Raw genomic sequence first — 26959 nt, 5'->3', positions numbered from 1 at the left:
ATAATTGTTAGAAACTTAGGTTAATCGTAGGTAATAATCTTTGCATCTATCTATAAATATATTACATGAGTATCTATGATTGTTAGCAATAAGTTTCAAATCTAGGCTAGAGTACTTATTCTACAAATCTGTGAGAATATAGCCTAAAGCCTTATATGAGCGAAACATTTGAGAAATGACACAAGGGGAAGTAAAATCGGATAGAGAAATCACACGTCCACTTGCTTGATCACTAAACCATATCCTAAGTGAGAATTTAGGCCGCTCTTTGGATCGATATAGCCAGAAATTCAAACCTATGAATTATTTTCCGCTAAGTCGCCACTCTCGAGCCTTTTCTTTAGCCTTCCATAAAACCACAATTCCTTTACCCATTACAAAACAAACAAAATAAAAAAAAAAAGAGAATAAATCAACCTACCCAATTTAGAATAAGTCCGAGAATAGAATGAGTGAAGAAAGAAGAAGAGAAAAACACGTGTAAACAAAAAATTGTTAGTTGCTTCTTGGAAAATAAAGAAAAGAAGTTTCCATCCAAAGAAAAGAAAAATAGAAATAAAATAAAACTCCAAAAAATAGAATAAAAGGGAGTCAAAAGCCAAAGAAAAGAAAAAGAAAAATATGGCTAAGGATGGAAACGGAATATATAGAAAAGAAAAATAACAAGGTTTTCTAAGTTACATAATATCTGAAGACTCTATTATCTCAGACTTGTCCTTTTGAATATCCATTTCCTTCCTTCTTAAACCATCTCCTAATCTCCGTAACACCTAATAAAGACCTCTAGCTCAATTAGGAATAGGTTAGTGTGATAGTAGTAAAGTGGCAGATGTGTTTGATCGACCCGGCTTCCTTGTTGTCATTGAGATTGTAAGGTAAAGTGTGCCCATCGTATTTGGAGTAAAGCGAAAAACTTGAGTGGAAAAATCAGAGTGTTGTTTCTTGACTATTATTGTGAGAACCTACATAAGGACGCTTATTCCGAGTTCCGAAAAACAAACCCGCTAAACATTTTATAGTACTACTCATTGTGTATATGTTTATTGTAGATGATAGATTATTATGCATATATTAGTTTAGGGTTACATTTGGGTTATTCTTATGTAATTGCTAGAGAGATGTATAGATTGTTGAGCATGAATAAGGAAACAATAGTTTTATTTTCTTTAGTCGTTGTAGTATAGATGAAGTTTGTGAGTACCTTCATTTGGAAAACTCTCACGAGGCTATAACTTCGATCCACTAGGAAATTCCTAGTGGTTTAAGGCCTTGTTGCATATGGTCAATGCAATCGCGACTCAGTGAAACGAGATTAGGTAGAACTCCATTTTGGTCACTTATTCTAATTTCTCATCTTTGCGAGAGGACAAGCAAAATCTTTGTTTGGGTGGTTTGATAAGAGCCCAAAACTGTAGTTTTAACCCCTTAATAATCATCTTGTTAGACCACAATTATGTGAATAATAAGTAAAGAGTTAATACTGATTACGTGTTTTTATGCATTTCAGGGCTTCAAAGTCCATTATAATGCGAGAAATGTGCCACTTTAGCGAGATAAAGGAGCAAAAGTCGCAGAACTTCCGAATGCCATATCTTTGGACTCGGACCTCGGATTGAGGCCTACCTTATGTCAAAACGACCGGCTCGGAAAGAGCTTTGCAATGGTCCAAGCCTTGACCCAATCAGAGGAGCAGAAGTGGACGAAAAGTCTGTGGAAGTCAACTGCAGCTGAAGAGGCCTTTTGATCGAAGAATTGGGTTTTGGGCCCGATTCTCGCCCCAAAACATGGCTCCAAGCCCATGCACGATTTTGGATCTGAATGTATAAGAACAAAAGCTTAGTTCATTGTTAATGGTAGATAGTTAGGTTAGAAAATAAATTAGATTAGTTAGCCTCCATTAAACCTTAATTCTAGATCTAGTTTTCATTAGATTAATTAAGTTTAATTTCATTTCAATTCTTGTTTTAGATTAAACTCTCAAATTATTGTTCTTGATTGATTAGATAATAAAAATAGTTATTTTGACAATTTCGATTTATAGATCTAAATTCCATTATTGTTTGTTATCATGTCATAGTTATTAATTAGATTTCGATTATTGTTTAGTGAAATCGCATAAAGTTAGAATCTTTTCATTATGTTTAGTTTAGATTTAATGGGAATTGTTAGTTTGATGAATCAAGGCTAAATCCTCCATTAGAGGGGTTGATGAAGCCTTGATGAAAACTTAGTTGTTAGTGTAGAATTGTTTGTAGATTCTATTCCACTCTAGAAAGTCGAGTGTTTAAGCCATGAGAATGGGTAGACGACTTCACATGCTAGTTAGTACTCGGTAGAAATGCCATGAACACTAGGGATTAGAACTTCGAAATTCTTGCCGTAAGAACGGTGAGAATCGAGATACAAGAATCTATACTAGGTTATTAAGTTGGATTCGAGGTGGATTCAATTCCCTCTAATCCTTTATCTAGATTCAAAAACAAGCATATTTCCATAGTATTAGTCGAAGTTAAATTCAACGTAGACTCATTTTAGTTTCATCGTAGTATAACACCCTTCGTAAAGCTCTCATTGACTTAAGAGGCGACTAGTTAGACTTAGAAAACAATCCATGCTAGGGAACTTGGAACGAACCCATTACTCCATTTAGTGCAATTAGATCGAGAGTTGAAGCTTTGATAATAGATACGTAAAATGATAAGTTTAGTTTACTTACGTTTGGATTCATCGTTCATTTCGTAGGTAAACTACTCATTTTACATCTGTCACAAACCTATCAACACTTCAACCAGAAAAAGTATGTGCTTTCAATGTACCAAATCCACCTCCAGGTTTCAACAAACCGCCAAATACATTCAGACAAAGACAAGGTATCTATAACAATCTGAACAGAGTATTGGTTCCATCCCAGTTTAACCAAAACTACCAAAACCCACCTGTCAACAACCAAAGAGACCTAGTTCCAGTTACACCATCAACTAGTGTCCAAATAGACAAGCCCACTGAGATAATGCTATCTGTTATGCAACAACAAACCCAAATTCTAGCCTCTATACAACAATCTCTGAACTTGTTAGCTCAAGACAAAACCCAGAAAGGTGTGTTCCTAGGACAAGCTATTCCAAACCTTAAACCAACAAATACAGCCTTTGAAATAACAAGTGACGTGAATGAAGCTGGAGCGCAAAAAATTCTTTCATGATCATCCTATCTATGAGGATTAAATCCTCTTTTATGTGATGTATTCCTTCCCCATTCCATTCCATCTTTTGCTTTAAAAGGAATACATCAATAAGGTAACTAGACCCTCCATTTAGAGTGTGTGGTTGTAATTGTTAGAGCCTTAGTCCACATATATCTCGCATATTCTTTGTAAAATACTTTTTACTTATCATTTGAGTAAGTGTGAACCTGTGGAGCGAGTATACAATTTTTCTTTTCTTTATTTTACATTTATTTTTCAAAGCAGTTGTCTTCTCTGTTCTATTAATGCTAGATTCTTGATACATCAACAGTTATGTGATTTTCCTTAAAAAAAAAAGGGTCGCCTATATCACCGCGCTATTCGCACGGGTCAGGACATTCCATGTCTTGCATAGTAAATACTCCAACTCACGTAGCTGAAGCTCTATCTGTCTAGATTGGGTTCGCCCCAGAACCGACACGAAAGTTGCCTGAGATGACCTGTTATGGTTTGTTTTTCAAAAATTAGTGTTTAGAATCACAACTTTTGAGTACAAGTATCTTAAAAACATCTCTCCATAGTTTTCAAAACTAGAGGATATAAAGATGAAAATTATATGCCCCGAAGTAACCAAAATGATGCTGGATTCACGTATAATTTTATTTTCTTGTCAAAACCTCTATATGGTTAGAGATATCTTTTGCTTGAGAAAACCAACTAAAAAAAACAAAAAAAAATAGACGAGGCATCTCCAAACGAGAATTAAACAAATAGAGTAACCCAAAGTGATACTATTCTCGGTTTAATTCTATCTTTTGACTCCACATCTCTATTTTGTCTCGAGAATTTGACGTTAAAATACTCAAACTTGTACAATTTTTTTAAAAACTTTTTCCCTTCTCAATCTCTGTCTTTCTAAAAACTTGATTTTTTTCAAAAAAATGTCTTCTGTTACGAACAAAAACCCTCCACCTAGCAAGACTAGATAGATCAATTTCAATGATCGTGTGCAAGCACTTCCTATAGAACTACAACTAAAGATATGGACACATATACCAAAAACCATTTCTGGTTTGGGTAAGAGTTCATACGCACATAAGAGACGAGCTATGAGAGAAACCTGGTGCTTGAACTGTCAAACACCAACTTGTCCTGGTCTTCAACCTCATAATGAAAATTCAGTTTTCAAGGTTTTCATGTGCTAGCCACCTATGCACCGAGCACAGCTGAAGAGAGTAATCCAACCATCTGGTTGGGATCGACTCAAGTTTCAAAAACTTCTAATTTTTGGGAATCTGACTTAAAACAACCCACCTTTTAAATTTTAAGTTCAAATTTATTCAAAATCCAAAAAAATTAATTTTGAATTTTCCTTCTTTTGTTTGTATATATTTTCCTTCAGTTCTTTTTCGTTCTTTCCATTGTTTGTTTTTCATCCACCATTGGATATGAGTGTACTATATACTGTTGTGTAGCATTTTCAATGCTGATCATTTTGGTACCTCATGGGTCAGGATCAGATGAGCAATGAAGTGCAGATCGGCTTTTGAAGTTGCCAAGACACTGATAAGAGCCCAAAATGTAGTTTTAACCCCTTAACAATATTGCTTTTAGACCAATTATGCGATTAATAAATAAGAGTTAGTGTTGTTTACATGCTTTTATGTATTCCAGACATTGAAGTCAATTATGTGCAGAAATGTGTCCCTTTTGCGAGATAAATGAGCAAAAGTTAGTTGCTAAGAAGTTCTATGATTAAAGACCAAGATTCAAGGAGAAAAAGCCTTTTTAAAGCCCGGGCAAAACTGAAAAGTCAAAGTCAACGCGGGCATAAATAGCATATAAAAGTCAATAGAATTTCCGCAGGCCGTAGCTTTGGACTCAGACCTTAGAATTGGGCCTACCATATGTTAAAACGACCGGTTCGGAACGAGCTTTCTAATGGTCTAGGCCTCGATCCAATTAGAGGAGTAGAAGTGGATGAAAATACTATTGAAACCATTTCCAGCAGAAAACCCCTTTGTGACTGAAGTAACGAGATTTTGGGCTCGATTTTATGGCCCAAAACATGGTTCCAAAGCCCATACACGAATTTGTAGACCTAGCCCTCTTTTATATAAAGAGGACTAAGACATCACTCTAAAATATATAGTTAGTTATCCATAAATTTAGATTAGACTTAATTAATTAGTCAGTACTTAGTTTTTAATACAGTTTTGAATCATTAGACTCTCTTTCAATTAGATTAATAAAGTAATTATTATTCTTTCAATAATGTCTTGTTCTTATTGTTCTTATATATTCTATGAATGATAGTTTGATGAATCAAGGTTAAACCTCCATTAGAGGGATTTGAGGAAGCTTTGATGAAGACTTGATTGTGTTAGAATAAATATAGTTGTGATAATCTATTCCACTCTAGAAAGTAATTAGTTCATCATGAGAATGGGTTTAATTGCTTCACATGCTAATTATTAGTTGGTAGAGATTGCCATGAATAATTAGGGATTAGAAATACCCAACATTTACGTGAAAACGTAAATATTAGGATTACAACAAATTCTATGCTAGTTTATTAAGTTGAATTCAAGGTGGAATCAAATCCCCCTAATTCCTTCCCATATTCATATCATAGTATTGAATTGCCATAGTTTAAATCATAACATCTAAATTAGTTAAATCACCATTTTAGCATAATTTCATTTCATTACTCACATCGATTTTGTTCAAATTACATAAACTAGGAAACATTACATCTAAACGAGCTAGGAGTGGAACAAATTCTCTACTCCAATTATATTCTGATTCACGAGAGTAGAACTTTGATACATTAGAGTAAAAATTCATTTAGTTTTACTTATTCTTAGCATAACTAGTTAAGAGTAGGTAAAACTATACTTTTTACATTTATCAAATGGCGCCGCTGCCATATTAGTTATGTTTAGTTTCATTTCCTTTAGTAGTGTTAATCCTACGAAAAATCCCATTAAACCCACCCACCCTTGTTTGGTTCTAACTGTGTTTGTTTGGCTCAAAAACTAATTTTTTTCGCTGGAATACAAAGAGCACACCCCGCGCCCGTTTCAGATCAATTTGAAGCGCGCCCCGCGCCAGAGTACCTAGACATCGTCCAAGGCAAGAGCGTGCCTCGCGCCCTGCTTAGGCTAATTCTAAGCGTGCCCCACACCCTCTTCTGAATAAACCCGATTTCATAGGTTAACTCAAACATTCATTTCTTCAAGTTATTCAGTGTTGCTATCTTCTTGAATACACTTAAATCGCGTATACAAGACGTTATTCAAACGCGTGTAGCAAGGAGACATTCAGGTACTCCTTCTTCCACTCTTTGCCTCTCCTATTAGAGGATTTATTCTAGCATACAGGATTGTTTTGACTGTTGTCGTGTTTCTTTAATATTAGACTTAGCCTTGCATGCGATTAAGGTCAGGTATGAAAAAACCGTCTAACGTGATTTATCGTGAACGTCAACGCACACACCTATCTAGTATACCACACACTACATCTGAATCAATGGCTAAAGAAAGAGAGACTCCTCTCTCTGACTTTTATAAAGCCCTGAACGATAGCCCTAAGTCTTGCATCGTTCTTGCAGACCCAGTGGGGGATTTCTGAATCCCCCCGAATATATTTAATTTGTTACCAGTTTTTTATGGGTTAGACCATGAGAAGCCTTATCAGCATATGCGTAGGATTGAACAAGTTCTTACCACATTCTATCATCCTATGGTAGGCGCGGAACAAATTAAACTAAGGGTGTTTCCTTTCACCCTAGCCGATAAGGCGGCGTCTTGGTTAACTGCCCAAACGCCTAATTATGTGGACTCATGGGCCAAACTTGTTCAATTGTTTATAGAATAGTTTTACCCACCACTGAAGACAGATGAAATGCTTTACAAGATTCATTTTTTTAGCCAGAATCCTCATGAATCCTTTTCAGAGGCCTGGAATCGTTTCACTAATCTTCTTATAGAGTGTCCACATCATAACCTTGTGAAAGACACGTTAGTACGTGCCTTTTTCAAGGGGCTTTTACACCATCATAAAGAGGTTCTTGATATAATGAATGAGGGTAGTTTTCTCAGTAAAGGAGTCTCAGAGGCTTATAGGTTTTTAGAAGATTAAACAAAGCGTAATAATAACTGGGGGGGGGGGGGGTTAGTGACGATATCCCCCGCTCCACTAGTTCTTCTTCAACAGTTAAGACTGTTAGTATGTTTGAGATTAAATCTGATCATGAGCTTAAAACTTTAATCGAATCTCTCACTAAAAAGGTAGAAGCTATTTTTGTTCAACAAAAGCTTACCCCTATCATGAATGTCAACTCTATTCCATGTAATTTCTATTTGAGTCCTGCGCATCCCGACTCCTATTGTCCTCAAGTCTATGAACATCCATCCACACAGTCGAACAATGTTTGTTCCATTAATAGCGAACCTAACGCACCTTGGCGACAAAACCCCAACTTCGGTTGGTGAAATAATCAACAAGTTAAACCTCCAGGGTTTAATAATCAAAATGTTAGGCCAGCGAACAACTACAACCAAGCTCCGCCACGACAAGGACAAGGACAAGGTAATTATAATAATTATAATGCTAATAGAGGTATCATTCCGGTTAATAATCAACATGAGATAGTTCCTGTCACACCACCTGTAACAACTACACATCCACAACCGAATCGTTTTGACACCTTCATGCAAACCTAACAATAGATTTTACAGTCCATCTAACTTTCCTTACAACAGTTAACCCAAGAGAAAGTACAACCAAAAGGTGTGTTTCCAGGTCAAGCTATACCTAATCCTAAAACGCCAAATACAGCCTTTGAGGTTAACGGTAATACTAGTAATAAAAATGGAAACGTAGGTGAGTTAAATGTTATCACCACTCTCCGTTCTAGCAAAGTGGTTGATAACGCCATAACTATGCCCATTGTTACATCACCAGTAGTCATAACAAATGAAAATTTACTAGATACCGAACTAGAAACTAAAGATCCTACCCCTGTAGAGGTACCAGTTAAACCACAACCTAAGAAACAAAAGGCCAAGGTTAAACATCCTATTGATCTATATGCTAAATATAGAGAGAAACCACAGTTTCCCCAGAGATTAGCCATGTTAAACAAGGATATAAATTTTGATGAGATTAGGGAAGTTTTTAAAAATCTAACGATAAACCTACCTTTTCTCGAAACTATTAAAAAGTTACCACAACATGCTAAGTTTTTAAAAGAGTTGTGTACTATTAGGCGTAAAACAAATATTCCTAAAGACGCCTTTTCAACTAAACAGTTTCCAACTTTATCCGAACATAATGGATTTCTTAAGCACAATGACCCTCGGCGTCCTACTGTACAATGCACCTTAGGGGATACTCACACAACAACTGTTCTATTAGACCTGGGGGCGAGTGTTAACTTACTTCCTTATTATCTCTATAAACAAATAGGTCTACAAAAGATGCAACCAACTAAAATGATATTGTAATTAGCTGATTGTTCTATTAAGTATCCTAAGGGTGTGGTTGAAAACGTGCTTGTTAAGGTTCAGGATTTCTACTATCTGGCTGATTTCGTTATCCTCGATACAAAAGTCACTAATGACTCTGTTCCTATCATTTTAGGGCGTCCCTTCTTGGCTACTGCCAACACGCTTATAAACTGCCGCGATGGTTCGATGTCCATGTCTTTTGGCCATCTTTCTGTTGAGGTAAATGTTTTTAAAATGATGCAACAGTTACCTGATACAACTGTTGATGGGGAGGTTAGCATGATTGAGAGCTTAGCTCAAGATTATTTTGGCAACACGTTTCCTGATAATCAGATGCACCAATTTCTGTCCTTCGGAAGTTCCAACATTGACGCCATGACAGAAGAAGAATTTTTCACCCAATATCCCAGTGATTCTTCTAACCCACCTATTGAAGAATGTCTTTCATATCTAAAAACTTCTGATGATATAGACCTGAGAGCTCTAGCTGAGTACCATTCACCCACCTCATATTATCTTGTCACTCATTCACCTTCCATCAATGTTCCCTGCCCTCCACCTTTTCAAAGGAACCTTAAGTTTGCACTTGACACTCTTGTTTCTCCTGTGCTTCATGATTTTCTAAAATCTCTTAGTAAGAAACTACTACCTAAAGTGCCACCCGATATCTTCATGTTCAGATGTGTGATAATACCAACCCATACCACAAATGAGTTTTATGCTAAAACCACATTCTCATTTTTTCCATTCCTTACTTCTAAAATTCATCTATATCTACCACATCTTCCATAACCATCCATTTTTTCACAATCATTCACTTGGTCACCCTTTCATTGGTGGAAAAAGAAGACTTTGCATGCTAGGTTAGGTTCTAGATCCATCAATATTCACTCTCATCCCGCTAGGCCACGTTTTGGGAAATCATGGTGCTTAATTGTGTTTGGGTGTGTTTCCTATGATCATTATTTATGGATAGATCCACAACTATTTCGGTTGTTGATATATAGTAAACTACATGTTCATTATATATATATATATATATATGTTTTAGATAAAGTCTCGAGTATCTGACTATAAAAGACTCATTTTATTCTTCGGTGTACTCCATTCTAATCTTATATTTTGGTAAGTGCACTATTAAGGTAACCGGGCCCTCCCTTTGGAGTGTGTGGTTATAAATACCGGATCCTAAGTCCACGTTTAACATAATTCACGTTTTCCACTCTTGCATGTTTTCTCGGTTTTTGAGTCATGTTTCTCTATAGTGTGAATTATGTCTTTATTGCTTTATTGTTTTCCCTTATATTAATCCGTATTCATATATATATATATATATATATATATATATATATATATATATATATATATATATATATCTAGTAAGTCTCGGGAATCTGACGTTAAAAGACTCACGTTTTTAAACAAATTTTTTAAACCATGTTGTCTAAAATTTGTTTGGGGGTGGGGTGTTTGGTCTTTCCTTTTCTTGATCTCTCAACTTTCTATTCTTATTGTTTATGCCGTTTAGTCGTATTTTGATTCGGGTTGATAATATCTATAAATTTAGATTTCAATTGTTCACATAACTTATGTCATTCACGCACTTTGAGGCATTTTTCATCTTTTTATATGTCAACCACAATTAGAATATAGTGTTTTATGGATCATCGGATTGGAAATTCTATGATGCTCGTTTTCATAGCTCATTCGGAAAAATCGGACCGTTAATGAATCGAGAATTTCAGTTTTATGTTTGCGCGCATAAGGACAGAATGGGCATTTTTTAAATTTATTTGGGATTGGGCCCAAAACCTTGTATGCACGTATTTCACACGTGTTTCTCCATCACCCTCAAGGAGAAACCCTTCACGAGTTCTCCTCCATCTTCACGCCTCCATCAGCCTCCATTAACGAAACACTAAACCAATAATAATAATAATAATAAAAAAAAAAAAAAAAAAAAAAAACAAAACAAAAGCAAAAACAAAACAAAACAAAACCACCGATTCTTATAACTCCAATTTAACAACCCCACTCCAATTTCGCTATTCCAAATCATCTTTTCCATCTCCACCTCCATTAAACCACCAAAAACCCAACATCCATCGCGCACCCATGCCATTCAAACCACAATTCGATTCCTTGTTTCAATACCTCTCCTCCACCTTACCCCCTAACCCCAAAAAAAAAACGAAAAATTCTCCCGGAACAAGTTTTTACATCGGACCATTTTGCACCATTTTACAATGATGAGATGAGGCATAGGAGTTGGCGAATGTTGTGGTATACGAAGAATGATTTTTACCATTCGGATTTGGTTTTGAATTTTTACAAGAAGAAGGAGATCGAAGGTCGGAGGATTTTTATTAAGGTGAATGGTGCGAGGAGAGAAGTGTGTACGGGGAAGTTGTCAAGGTTGCTAGGCATTGAGCCAAACAACCACCTTGTAGTCACATTGTAGGAATTGTAGTGGGGTGGGATCGAGGCATCAATGAGAGAGACTGTATTGGAGGGACAATACAATGCGAAATTGCATTGCGTTCGACAGTTGTCTCCGAGAACCAACCAACTGGATGTAGCTCAGTGGATTGGTAAGAACATCATTGACACCTCGAAGGTCAGCGACATCGGCTCGTCTTGTCTACACGTTCTTTGGGTTCTTCAGGAGAAGAGGTATCAGTTCTGCATCCTCGACTTTTTGATTTCTGAGCTTAGAGGCGTTGGAAAATATTTTGCACCCTTCTCTGTTTTGATTACTAAGATCATGTTGCATTTTGGAGTTGTTTCGAAAACTGATCAGATTATGTTTAAGTTGCATTCAAATGCAAAGATTTATTCGGAATGTGTTCAGAAGACATGGCGGTTGCCTGAGGATAGGGTTGTTGATTCGGATGATGATGAGGAAGATACGACATGTTTTGAGGCCAATGCCTTGGAAAAGGCTACTTCTGATGTAGAACGCATGACATTGCTTCATTGTGGCATGCGTTCTCTTAATACCATTTGTCTGGGCGGACTAGGCAGGTGAACATTCATCAGAATTTTGAGGAGCTCAGTGCTAGTAATTGAGAGCTCCAGGCTACCATGGAAACCCTAGTCCAACGTGATAAGGAGCGCGAGGAAACCATGAACGCATATCTAGAGAGTCAGCGGAAGTTCCAAGTGGAAGTTCTATGATGCTTGCCACCCTATCAGAGTTCTACTTCTGACGAGTCTGAGAGGTATGAGCGTCATCGATGCCGGACTGATGACTCGGAACCATCCTTATCTCGTGGCTCGTAGTTTTGGTTGTATTATGTTTAGGAATTTTTCCCTGTTTTTAGTAGAATTTTATTTTTAGTTGTTTAGTTAAGTAGTTCATTTTGAATTATGTAATTGTTGTCGAATATTTGGTTGTTAGTATAATTTTAAGTTTAATTAAATTTTTGTCCAAGCATGCTATTGTTTTTCATTAATCCCACCTTCCCGATTTGTTTGGGGTGGCATTAATGGTTCAACATTGTTTTGATTACTCTATCCACCATTTTGGAAGTATTTGTTGCAAGTTTGTGAGAATATGACTATGTGAGAATGTTACTATTTTGGTGTAGCTAGGATTAACTAGTATGGGAATGGTGAAAATTTAAAGGAATGGAATCAGAAAGTTGCTATTTTAAATTCAAACCATTAAGCTATTAGGTTTGTTTTTGGAATAATGAATTTGGTATGTTTCCGTTTTGGTTTTAGAAATATTCTGTTTCCATCAAGTTGCCTTAACAATCTAGGCAACTTATGGAACTCGATTAAGAAACTAAACCTCTATAAATACTTGGTTCACTCTACACTCCATACCACACCTCTCACCTTGAACCTCTCATTGTTATCTCTCACTTTTCAAAGTCAGAGCACTTAAGGTACACGGAGCGCGCCCCGCGCCCTAGTTTGTTTAATCCTGAGTGCGCCCCGCGCTAAAGTGCTTGGAAGTCGAGTAAGACAAGAGTGTGCCCCGCGCACTTCATAGGCAAATTCCAAGCGCGCCCCACGCTAAAGTGCCTGGAAGTCGAGTAAGACAAGAGCGCGCCCCGCGCCTTGGCCTTTGCAGCACTTCCACTTCTTATTTTTATTTGTGGGTTTTTCCGAGGTTGTTTCCAGCTGTCCTAGAGTGTATTTGTTGAAATGAGCTCTCCTACACTCATACCGGAGCAGTCTTTTGAAGATTTGTTCTGAAGGGACACCTATGGAGGATGGTTCCGCGATAGAATCGTGCAGTCAAGATGGCGGCATCTACTGGTAAGTCCTGATGACTCATATTCACCTCAACTAACTGAATATTTCTATAATAATTCAAAGTTCTTTTGTCAACCAGATGGAGAACAAGTGTTCTCTGTCGTAGTTAATGATATGACAATGGATTTCAGCAAGTTTTTGGTTGCTTTTGTCGTGGGAATGCCTATGCCTGTTCCTACAAACTCATGGAGATATCTGACTAATAATGCATACCTTTATATCTATGAGTATTTTAATGAGACTTATGGGGGAGGGGTTTTTCGTGTAATGGACCGAGGGCAGTATAACATAGCCTTTGGTAGCCTGTCCCTGGACATAGGCTTGACCATGTTCTTCATTATGATGAATATTTTTCGGGATTGGCAGTTTACTTCTGCGAATAATACCGCTGGTGATGTTTTCCTTGCTTTAGCTGAGGGACGTTTCCTATATGACATTCCCAAGGTTTTAGTGGCTAGTCTAGCTAGATGCCATAGTATGAGGCATAAGTACTTTCTTATGCCTGTTTTGGTTTGTCGTATCATGTGTTATTTTTTTCCTGATTTCTGTGCCCGCTACACGGATTGGGTTGTGGTTGAAATTATGAGACCCACTAATTGCATTGTTCGTTCATTTCGTGTTATGACTTGGCCGGGATGGAGGGTACAACCTCAATGGGTTGCTCCTTACACCCGATCAGACCGAGTAACACTTAACAGGTTAGCACGGGTTGATGATACATGGAGAAAGGCTTGGCATGTTATCATGGCGTGGCAAGATGCAAAAGAACCTCGCTTCTATGTAGAAGAGGATGATGACGTCTAAACACTGGATATGAGGTAAGTTTTATTTTCTGTACATGTCCGCTTATGTCCCAAGCAATTTAATTTTTGTTATCCCCATAACGGGTGGAACTCATATAGAGTTGCGTCTGTTTTTATTTTTCTATATTAGTATATACTAATTTGTTTTGCAAGTGAGAGTGGTTTTTGCCTTGACATTTATGTGAGGACCTACTTAAGGACGCTATTCCAAAGTTTCAGAAATGGACCTGTTATTGCATTTCATAGCATAATTCATTAAATATATGTTTATTCGTAGATGATTGATTATTATGCATATATTAGCTTAGGTTTTGACTTGATTATTCTGTATTCATTACTAGTGAGATGGATAGATATCTGAGAATAAGTAAGGAAACAATAGTTTTATTTCTTAGTCGTTGTAGTATAGATGAAGTTTGTGAGTACCTTCACTGGAAAACTCTCACGAGGCTATAACTCGTCCACTAGGGAATTCCTAATGGTTTAAGACCTTGTTGCATATGGTTAAGGCAATCGCACTTGGCGAAACGAGATTAGTTAAAACTCTATTTTTGGTCACTTATTCTAATTTCTCATATTTGCTTGAGGACAAGCAAAATGCTGTTTGGGGGTGGTTTGATAAGAGCCCAAAACTGTAGTTTTAATCCCTTCACAATATTGCTTTTAGACCAATTATGTCATTAATAAATAAGAGTTAGTGCTGTTTATGTGTTTTTATGTATTTCAGGCATTGGAGTCAATTATGTGTAGAAATGTGTCCCTTTTGCGAGATAAAGGAGCAAATGTTGGTTGCTAAGAAGTTCTATGATTAAAGGCCAAGATTCAAGGAGAAAAAGCCTTATTAAAGCTCGGTCAAAGCTGAAAAGTCAAAGTCAACGCGGGCAGAAATAGCGCACAAAAGTCAACATAACTTCTGTATGCCGTAGCTTTGGACTCAGACCTCAGAATTGGGACTACCATATGTCAAAATGACCGGCTCGTAATGAGATTTCTAATGGTCCAAGTCTTGATCCAATTGGAGGAGTAGAAGTAGACAAAAAGACTATTAAAGTCATTTCTAACAGAAAACCCCTTTGTGGACTGAAGTAACGAGGTTTTGGGCTCGATTTTATGGCCCAAAACATGGCTCCAAAGCCCATGCACGAATTTGTAGGCCTAGCCCTCTTCTATGTAAAGAGGACTAAGGCATCACTCTAAAATATATAGTTAGTTATCCATAAATTTAGATTAGACTTAATTAATTAGTCAGTACTTAGTTTTTAATACAGTTTTGAATCATTAGACTCTCTTTCAATTAGATTAATAAAGTAATTATTATTCTTTCAATAATGTCTTGTTCTTATTATTCTTATTTAGTTTGATGAATCAAGGCTAAACCTCCATTAGAGGGGTTTGAGGAAGCTTTGATTAAGACTTGATTGTGTTAGTGTAGATATAGTTGTGATAATCTATTCCACTCTAGAAAGTAATTAGTTCACCATGAGAATGTGTTTAATTGCTTCACATGCTAATTATTAGTTGGTAGAGATTGCTATGAATAATTAGGGATTAGAAATACTCAACCTTTACGTGAAAAACGTAAAGATTAGAATTACAACAAATTCTATGTTAATTTATTAAGTTGAATTCAAGGTGGAATCAAATCCCCCTAATTCCTTTCCATATTCACATCGTAGTATTGAATTGTCGTAGTTTAAATCATAACATCTAAATTAGTTAATCACCATCTTAGCATAATTTTATTTCATTACTCTCATCGATTTTGTTCAAATTACATAAACTAAGAAATGTTACATCTAAACGAGCTAGGAGTGGAACGAATTCTCTACTTCAATTATATTCTGATTCACGAGAGTAGAACTTTGAGACATTAGCATAAAATTCAATCGTTTTATTTATTCTTGAGTTTAATTAGTTAAGTCTAGGTAAAACAGTTACTTTTTACGAATTTATCAAGCACTAAGGACATGATCGGAATTACCTGATTTCATTTGGGCTTGGGCCAAAATTTCATATAAACTTAAAAAGGCATGTGCGAGGCACGTGCCATCAAACCTTTTTAAGCCTCATGACTGCCCGACCGACATCATCATCCCCAACCTTCCCAAACCCTAGCCACACCAAGTCAACTCGTGTTTACCCCTCATAAGCTCGCGACCGCCCACCCACCTATACACACTACCACTCCAATTTTTTACAGCATGCACTATTTTCAACCCCCATTCCAACTAACAACCCCAATTCCATCAATCCCTACTCTAAATAGCTCAAGTTCTAAAAATCGTCCAGGAGCAAAATTTTCAAAACCTCTTCAATTCTGATCTGTTTGAAGTGCACTTCAAGGCTGAGATTAGAAGAAGAGAATGAGAACCATTGGTTTTGTTGGAAGGTGCGAGTCATTCTCTTTCTCTCAGTCTTTCGTTTTATAATCATATGCTTAGAGAGGAGGATGATCGCATCACGATTGTTATGGATGGCCACATGTTTGAGCTCACTAAGGACGTGGAATAAGCCCATCGATGTGATGATGGCAGAAACCCTTCTCGAGGGTAGGAAAAACCCTACGTCACACTGTACATTTCAAAACTCGCTACAAAGGAACCAGTTGGCGGTATCTCAGTGGACAGTCTTCAACCTTCTAGGTTTAGCCAAGCCTTCTGAGATTGTTACGGAGATGCTCCACATCTAGTGGATTCTTTAGGACCAGAAGAACAACTTTTGCATTATCACCTTCGTTTGGGAGAAACTCTGTAAACCCAGGAGGTCCACCGCCCCTCTACAAGTGCTGGTCACTAGGATCATGCAGCACTTGGGGTTCAATGCTATAGACGCTTTAGTGGAGGTAAGAGACGCTTCTATAGGTCCTATCTATGACCATTGCGTCCAGAAAATATGGCATCCACCTGCAGCCAGAGCCGCTGAGCAAGCACACCCTACCGAGCAAGAAGACTACTTCGCTGGAGGTGCCACTCGACAGTTCACTCAGCCCATGGACGAAATTCACTTCCTCTATGGAGGCTAGAGGATTCTGCACTAGCACGCTCACCAACTCAGGCAAACGCAAGGAGTCATTTTAACGGCTCAGCAGAACCTCAGAGAGGAACATCAGTCTTTCCAGCAGGAGCAGGGACGTTTCCAACACAGTGTCACTAGAACACTGTAGCGCATTAGAGATGCACTCCCACGCAGCGATAAACACTCTAGGACCCGACGTCAGCCAGGAGAAGGATCTTCTCGACGTCGTGACGAGTCACGCACGAATTCTGACTAGGCAGCTCCCTAGTATCCGTATAGATAGTTTATAGTTTATGTTTTATCTTTAGTTTGATGTTTGTTTTCTTTTTAGCACTTATGTATAATTATAACTAGTAGTATACTTTTAATATTGTCTGCTTGTTTTATTTGTTTTCTTATAGAATTTGGTATATGAGTAGAAGATAATACAAATACATCATGCTAAAATTTTCCATTTTTCTTTTCTGCATTTCATATGTTTTCAAAAATACAAAAACCCAAAAAAATTCATAGTAGAATAATTATCCCTAGTACAATAGACCATGTATTTCTCGTTCTATATCAAACAACCCACTCCCAAAATTTATTTAGGGGTGGAGTATTTTCATCATGAAGAACAGAATACAGGTGTATCGCCATTTTTGCTCATGTTTCTATGGTAATCTCTTTCCTTATCTCTTCATACTTTGATGACAAATTATATTTCTATTTGGGGGTCGTATAGTAATATTTTGCAAAAACTAGACATTTTCTATATTATATATAACTAGTAAATTATGTTTCTTATTATATATAACTAGGAAAGAAAATAGGGGTGTAGAAAATTAAAGGAATGAATTCATGTAAATTAGAATAGTAACAAATTACATCTGTTTGAATGAATTATGTAACATGTTTTAGATTAATACATGTCGATTATGTATCATGTAAATAAGAAACATGTTAGTTGTGTTCTTTGTTCAATTTGATTTTTGTTGTTCTTCCATGTTGTGAATAAATATATTCAAAGAGGTATTTAACCGCTTGTAATTTAGTCAATATATAATTATTAGTGCATATGACGCAAAGTAATTTAGCAAAAAAAAAAATAGGTATTATGTTGATGAAGTTAACCTTTGTGCTGCTAGTTGTGTAATTATCTTGTCGAACATTTATTTATGATTGTAGAACATTGTTGGATTCATATGAGTGTACTACCTATAAGATATAAGAATATTATATCATGGTGTTGTGCAACATAATTGCTATTCTACACTGGAGAATAAAATATCTAAAAAAAAATGCAAGAAGAATAACCATTTTTTAATTTATCGTTGTCTTCAAAATATTGTAGTTAGCGAATCCATCTGTTCTTTTTTTTTGGTCGGCTTAAACAAACAGGTAGTTTGGATAGAGAAAGAAATTGTAGCTAGCTAACAAATGCCATTATGTATATATATATATATATATATATATATATATATATATATATATATATATATATATATATATATATATATATATATGATTACTTTGAGAAACAATAAGAAAAAATACATTGGACACTGTTAATATTTGTTCTATAGATCTATTAAGTCGGAAATAATATGTGGAGTGAATTGAATGTGTAAATAAAAGCTTTCCAGAAGATGTCTATGTGGCAAGATTTCCATTTAAAAACTTTCAATATAATGTGGATCTTATTTCATGTGTATGGAGATTGAATGATTCAAATGATGGAGTGATGATTTTTTCAAATTGTTTGTATGGAGGCGACAAAAGGAAGAAATTATGGATGCTAGTCGCGTGGTTGAAATGTAGTGTTGCGTGCTGATTTCTGCTTCCAGGAAAACAGTTTCTTAAACCTTGATTCTTATTTCTTGTAGTTACTGAATCCATACAGACAATGTGGCAGCCAATATCCACACAGCAACAGCTAGATTGGTTGTACATAGAATTACCTCTTCCAGTGTCAGGCCATTTCAAATATGGCACGCACACTCCTGCGAAGAAACAGATAGATACGTTCTCAAAGCAAAAGTCCAAGCAAGGTGAATACCTTTCTAAAAAAGTAAGACTAAAACTGAATGAACTATCCATGTCTTTGTTTTTTGTTTTAGCTATTAGTCATGTGATTCCGCCTTTGTACAACTAAGAACATAGAAAATCATAGTAAAATTGTTTCCCCTCCTCTTTTATCTAGGCTTGGGACCAGCAATGCAAGAACGAATTTTGCATTGGCGGAGTTAAAAACTTTTTATATTAATGGCGATAGTTATGGGTTAAATGTTTTAAAAATGAGACGTATAGGAATAAATGCATACAATCTGCCGCTGAACGAACTACGTGAAGAGAGCACATTTTTATATATTAAAATCTAAAAATAAATGTAGAAAAATAAATAATAAAACAGGGAAAAAATAATAACGATACAAACTATCAGAGGAACTGCAAAGAAGTTCAATATTAAGCATTCCTAGTGTCATTATCTGAAAGCCTTACATAATGTAAAAATATATTATGTAGTCATGGGTTAAATCTAAACGTTAAGAAGACATATAGGAATAATTGCATACAATCAAATACTGAAGGTAGCAGAGGAATAAACCATATTTTCTTGCAATTAATATTAATCACTCATATCATCATATTCTGAAAGCAACACGTCATGGTACACTATATTTCTGGTATAAGTTCCACCACGTCTATTTAAGGATCCATTTTTTTACCAAAATCTTGATGTTATTCCGCGAAACACACCTTGACAATGCAACATATAGTTGTCCGTGGGAGAAAACATGATCAGGAAGATATATACCTACATTTCGAATCCCAATTTGAACGACACTATTATATTGTAATTTAGCAGTCTTTCTAAGTTCTAACAACGACCTGTGTTTGACAAAAATACGAAAGCCTCAAACCAATTTTGGGAAACGCTAATTAATTGATATTAAACAATCCAATAGTGGCAAAATTCAAGTGTAACTAATAATGACAGCTCTAAAAAGATCCATTCTCTCTTCATAAACTCTAACAAATATTGCAGCTGCCAAAGAAAAAAAATGTGTCAACACCAGCCAGTATCAGCAAGGAAACGGGATTTTAGTTATTTACCACAAACCCAACAGTAGTGGGGAAGCTTGAATAACAAAAAAATAGCCATTAAAGAAAAATGAAGAAAATGCGTACAATCTTGTTCAACTGTCAATTAAATGGTTTATTTTGTCCGTGTAGAATCACATGATTGTCACTCACTTCCTACTTCGGTTAACCAATTCTTAACAATATTAAATATGTTGCCAGACCAAGATACAGAACAAGGCTTTGCATACTTGCTATCGTACACCTAGTAACATACTAACATGTCAAATTTTTTTGTCCTAAAAATAAGGAAATTGGATAATTAAATGGTTGATTTTGTCCATGTAGAATCACATGATTGTCACTCGCTTCCTACTTCGGTAAACCAATTCTGAACAATATTAAATATGTTGCCAGACCAAGATACAGAATAGGACTTTGCGTACTTGCTATCGTACACCTAGTAACATACTAACCTGTCAACTTTTTCTGTCCTAAAAAAAAAAGGAAATTGGATATTCGACAGATGAAAGAAAGGATGGTAGACATAAAAATAAATTAAAAGAAATAACTAAATGAACATGTCAAAGTTCTAGGACAAAAAGAAAAACAGAATTAGAGTAGTGCTTCTAGGTGTATAACATTTTATCCGTTTACACTCTTGCCATACCAAATGTCTGATTCACGCACCTTACATCTATGAACCTCTAAAGAAAAAAAATTGAAGAAGAAATTGCGCAAAAAAGCAAACTCATTGACAGGTCGCATATTCCTTATTAATCGTATGTAATGGAAATGTAAGTGACCTTATAACAATGTAAGTAGCCTAAAGTAAATCCGGCAACAATTGTCAATGTGTAGCAACCTGGGGGAGAAAGCATTATGAGTATGTGAGGGATTAGAAATGAAATCTGAAATCAGTCAATGAAGAATCCATACCTGGAAGAATTATTGAAGATGGAGCCGCTACAGAAGGGTTAGAAGAAGATGGAGGAAGTCAGAAGTTGAATAAATTGATGATGCATCATCTTAATGGTGAGGGAGAGTTTAGGAGTTACAAAATTAATCGAGGAGAGAGGTTAATGCACTTTAATGGTGAAATGGGGAGAGTGAGGAGTTCACACTGAATTGGGGAGTGAAGTCGTTTCTTTCTTTTTTCGTTAAATAATTTATAATGGAATTAAGTTATTTTAGTGTTTTAAGTTTTAACACGTATGGAGGGAGAAGCTTTGGGTTTCAAAACGTAAATGATTTAATTCATTTAACAAACAATTAATACAATGGCGAATACCACTCTAGATAGCTAGTAAATTAATTAATTGACAAATTCAAAATGATCCCAACCGCACACGTGTCCCAATCCAACTCAGATCTCCACGTAATCCCCACCAGCCTTTGTCCATCTATTTTGTTTTGTTATAATAGATGTGCTTAAGGACACAAATAAAATCATACAAATAATTGAGCAACATTTATAGCCATTACCCATTTCATTGTATTGTACTAAATTCAACAAAGAAATTTTGAAAATTATATCTGGCAACATTGAAGGCTTGAAATGAGATGAAAAACAAATAGATAAAATGGTATGGAACCACAACCCTTCAATTAATAAATCATAAAAAAAGTTTTAGCTGTTTTTTTATTGTATACAGTGGAAAGCCACAACATGACAATTTAATAAACAGACACAGATGTGAAATTGTAAGAAAGTGAAAATCAAATTTCATTCTAAGCATACCTTTTAGAGTGGCCCCTAATCCCAATCAAAAGAAATAAAGTTTTGGATCAACCCCAAGAAAATAGAATACTATAAAAAAGAAGTCCTCGAGGATTGCTAATTAACGTGTAAAAAAAATGTGCTCAAGGACAAACATCTCCATTAAGTAGTACAAATGAAGTAGCTGATGCAATGTGAAGTTTAAGGAATTCAAGGGATGCGTTTAAGCCAACCCAAATTAAGCCTAAAACACAACTTTCTTAACACCACTTCCAATATATATTGAATGCAACTCAATATATATACCATGAAAAACAAATTGTTCAACTCATCAACGAAAGACTCTCAAAATTTGACATTTTACATAACTGTGTGCACCATCTATACCATGAATTTACGAGTAGTAAACTTACCTCTACCAGTAATAGCGAAGTAATGCGCTTTTCGATAGCAAGCACAACACCTTCTTTCATCTTCAAACCAACTACATAAAAGACGCATAAAAATCAAAGTTTGACACAACCCCATTTCTTAAACAATGAAAATAAAGTACGTTACCTTGATTGTGATCCATCCATTGATCAGTAAAATGTAAGAAATCTTTTAACCTTTTTTCAATCTCTTGAATGTTAGTAATCTATTAAGGTTAGTAATAATAAATAGGTGAATTAAACAAAATCGAAGTGGAAGAAGATGGGTGTAAAACCCAGAGAGGAGTGGAAGTAGCGGTAGGAAAAAAAAATAAGAAGAAAACGTAGGATTTAATACCTATAAAATTAGATCGAACCCAAAGCTGGATAGATAAGAAATTTTCACGCTAATTGCTTGCTTCTTCGTTGTTGAGAAATGAGAATTTAGGGGTGGGGGAGATCGGGAGAGAGAACGAATGGGTTTTCACAATTATGACTCCCAATTAAACTGAGAGGTGGAGGGAGAGAGAACCCAAGAGGTTTTCACCATTAAGTTTCAAGCATACCACATTTACCGCTAACTCATTGGTGGAAGGGGTCACTGAAGGGACCGAGTTGGTTTATCTAAGTGTATCTCTTGATCGCGACTTTGTTTCCATATTTGAGGGGGCCCTTATATACAACGCCAGAAGCTTCTTCACCGATAATTCTTTTTCGGTGGAATCCTTCTGCGGCTTCTTTTATCTCAGTAAGTGAGAGTCTTGATGGTAAAGTTTTGACAATTTATCGAGTTCTATTGCGTCCTTCAGTGCTCCTATGCCACCTGATATTCACTTATCTTTCATTAGATGATAGATAGAATTTGATTTTTTTTTTCAAATATTATAAATAGAATTCCAACAGATACAACATGAACCAAAATCATACGACAACAATGGAGACCAAGAGAAATGATGCAGCTCCTCCCTCCAAACCAAGACCAAAGTCTCCTACCTTACTTGTTTTCTTTTTTTTTGGACATGAAAATTTGTATGTATGTGTAGACACCCCATTTTTGCACCCCAGGCATAATTCATTCACGATTTTTTCTTGAATTAAATTTGATCATATAAGGTGATTTGCTTTCTAAAGTCTTCATTTCTACATCAAACTTCTTTCTTTTCATCTTCTTTTAGCATATTTAGACTCCCCTAATCATGTTCTAGCTATGGCTGAAGTTTCGTTGTTTTCTGAGTTTTGAGCTGAAAATAACCAAAATGCCCCTGTAACCCTTTGGAGCTCAAATCTCATTTTTTCCACTCTTTCTTTGGATGAGATTATTTCATATTTGAATTCACCTTGAAAAATCCTTCGAAATGAGTACAAGCTTGCCTAGGTTCCTTTTGGATTTCAGAAACCCTAATCTTGCCATATCCCGTTTTAGCCTGTTGTGCGCACTGTTCAGTGCAATACTTTTTTGGAGTAAGATTTTGACCTAAGGGTATTTTTAAGAGTTCATGGGCCTTCCTAATGGATTCATGAACAACTTTTGTGAAGAATGGTTTGCCTAATATTGACCCGGTCAAAGGGAATTTGTAGTGTTCATAAAATGGTCAAAATGGGTTTTTTTGTGGATTTTGGACTTGTTATCTTGGGTTGTGGATCCAGATCGAGTTGGAACTTTTCATTAGGTTTTCTAGCCCATTTTCAAGCCTCCAAAAACCTAGAGAACCTTCCTTAATTGTTTGATTTGATTTGATCCCTAAAATCAAGAATATTCTAGAGAATATGCCATTTTGGAGCCAAATTTGGAAACTCTGGATTGTGGGCTCATCGAGGACGTGTAAGGTTTGTTTGCTTGCCCTAATCCATCTAAAAGATCCAAAAATCAAGGGCCAAGATCGAACCCCTTATCCCACCTCTTGAATCAAGGGCCAGATTTAGGAGGTGCAACCAAAAAAATATCAAGCCATTGGATTTTTCTTAATCAATACTCAGCCATTGGATCAAACTCATTACCATATTGAAATCTATCCCAAAAAGCTATAAATATGGGTCTCATTCACCCACAAAAAGATCATCTGGAGCTAGTATTTCGGAATTAATAATTTGGAACTAGTTATTCATAGCTAATAGCCTAGTAGTTTTCTTTTCTTGGTTGTTCTTTTTTTTTTCTTTTCTAGTTCATCATTTTATAGTAGAATTTATTTAGTTTAATCTGGAATTGAAGGTAAAATTTCGACTTCGAGGTTTTTCTAATGAAGTTCTTCGTCTTTAGCCTCCTTTTCCCCTTTTTCGATCTTGAGTAGAAGCTTCTTTTCACCAAAAGTTGTTTTTTTTCTCAAATCATCTATTTCAATCCAAAAATCACAGTTGTCGATTCCAGATCAAGTTTATCATCATTTATCAACAATCAATCAAGATTATCAATCAATCAATCAATATACAATCAAGTATGAGACAACATTCTAAACAAGGTGACATCTTTCTTTTCTCTTTTATTTCATTTAGCATTGCATATTAGGTTATATTTTTAAGTTTTATTATAGCATATTGTTATTAGTTTTTAAATAATTTAGTGAAGATCATCCAACTTGGTAGATTAATTTTTCAAGCTTTCTTCATTCGCCTATCTCAAAACATTACACCTTAATAGAAGTAAGGCTGGTTTTTACCAGGCGAGTGTGGATGCCTAACACTTTCCCACATCGTACCTTGACTCCCGAACCCAATAATAATCTAGTTTCGAAGGCTAGTCCTTCACATAGGTTTTATTCAACTTTTTGTTAATAAAGTTAGTGGCGACTCTAAAATCAATTGCATAGACCTATGTACACATTTTTGTGCGTACAGTATGAGATCAATATCTGCTAAGCAAGTCAAGCATTCATCGTCTTCTTCTTCCCCTTTATTATAGTTTAATGGCGATGAATGAAACATGTACGTCTTGAATTGCCAACTTTTAGAAGATGATGCGCATAACCCAATTGTTGACTTGAATTGAAGCAAAGAAACCAATGTGCATAAATTTTATCACTACAGGCTCTGAAAGATCAATATAAACAGAAAAAATTGGATCAGGAAGCTTGAATGGTGAGTAATTAGCCCGCACACTCATCATCTTTTTCTTATCTTCATATTCGATCCAAGATGTAATGTACTTCCAACTTTTAAGATCAATCCTCACTGAATTCATTGAATTTGCTTAAACATACATGGTTTTGCTTCAGCTCTTATATATATAAATGATGACTATTTACAATAGTCAGAAAGCACTCACACACATATGTCAGACAACAATATCTCTACTCAACCTAGAAATGGAAATGATTAAACCTGAAATAGTCTTGACCTATTTGCATTTTATCTTCTAATAATATTATTGCCAATACTCAAATTCTTAATGCACCTAACAAAATATTCATCTATCATAAAATAGTAAAATTTACGTCCACAACAATATCTCTGACAATATTTCTACTCAACTTAGAAATGAAAATCATACAACCACAAATTGTCTTCTAAATTCGACACAGCTTAAAGTGTGTTTATAACATTCATCATAATTTAAAGTGCAATACTAAATGAATAGAACATTAAAAAATAAAACAGACAACACAAAATAATCATCGATATTCCCAATACTCAATGAAAAGAGATTGGTTGCATCAGGTACACAACTGGGTAACCTCTAGGAGTTTTAAAGAAGTAAGAGATGAAGGCATTTTACAAACCTTGTAAGAGACCATATATAGGATAGTTTCTCATTGGGAATAGATACCTATTGCTTCATAACATATGTTGGCTACAGAACAGCTTAAGACATGGTATCACTTTGTGTGTGCTTACAATGATGTTGTATGTGGTTTGGGTTAGGCTCCCAGCTACTTACGTTCATAGATGACAATATGCATAGTACATAAAAGAAATGAATACCTAATTGAGTATTGCAAACAGCTTATTGAGTTGAAAGGGCAACAATGTAGATAGTTCACATAAGAGGTTTCCATTTGTGCATGCCACTCATCTTAGATTAAGTGAGCAGAGTTACCAATATTAGCAATTAGACATGTCAAGTACTCTTTGATTAGGGTGAAATTGTAGTAGTTACCTGTGACAAATTAGAGAAAGGGGTGTCAATACAAATAGCATAGATAGTTAAGAGCATGTCTTTCAACCATGTCTTCTTTTTCTCAAAGACCCTACAATGATTTTTTTTTCCCCGAATCAATGGCAAATGGTAAAAAAGAACCTATTTTTCATGCACTACATAATATCCACAAACAAGTGTAAAACTTTACATTAGTAACAAAGTTTTACATTAAAAAGATTGAAATCTATATATGGACATATGGTTAATGCAATATGAGAAGAAGTCCCAAAAAAAGGTTTGCGGGCGGAAACTACAATGTAGTTAATGGAGAAACAAAGATAGAAAGATTGGAAATTTGCTTAATAAACAAAAATGGTTTAGAAACTACAGTGCTTCTAATAGCAAAACAAAGACAGATAAGATTAGAAACTGGCTAAAAAAAATAGGTATGGTTCGATGGTCAGAAATTGCAGTGATTTTTGTTGCAAAAGAAAAGATTGAAATAGTTGAACATAAAGGAGCTGAATAAGTGGAATCTGTCATTGTACCTCTAATGTAGTTGGTCGATAGTTGGCCAGGCGTAACAATTGATAGCTCAATGCAGTTGCATATGTAGTTGAACTATCATCTATTATAATAAAACACAATGGCAAGACAAAGGGTGGTCGGGATCGGGTGGGGATCTGAGTTAGGTGTGTGTGGGAATTTGCATAGACACGTGTATGGTTTAGAACGTTTTGAAACCTTAATGACATTTAAAAGGTTACTTAATGAATTAATTTCCATGGACCTTTCCAATACCATATATTAATTTAATTACCAAAAAAAAAATTAATTTGTTATTTCATTTTCATACTTAAAAAACACTTACTAATTAAATTCTGAAGATATACAATACAATAACTTCATAAAT

Source organism: Coptis chinensis, chromosome 9, assembly GCF_015680905.1.
Source record: "Coptis chinensis isolate HL-2020 chromosome 9, ASM1568090v1, whole genome shotgun sequence".
NCBI lineage: Eukaryota > Viridiplantae > Streptophyta > Magnoliopsida > Ranunculales > Ranunculaceae > Coptis > Coptis chinensis.
This window is presented reverse-complemented; position numbering follows the sequence as displayed.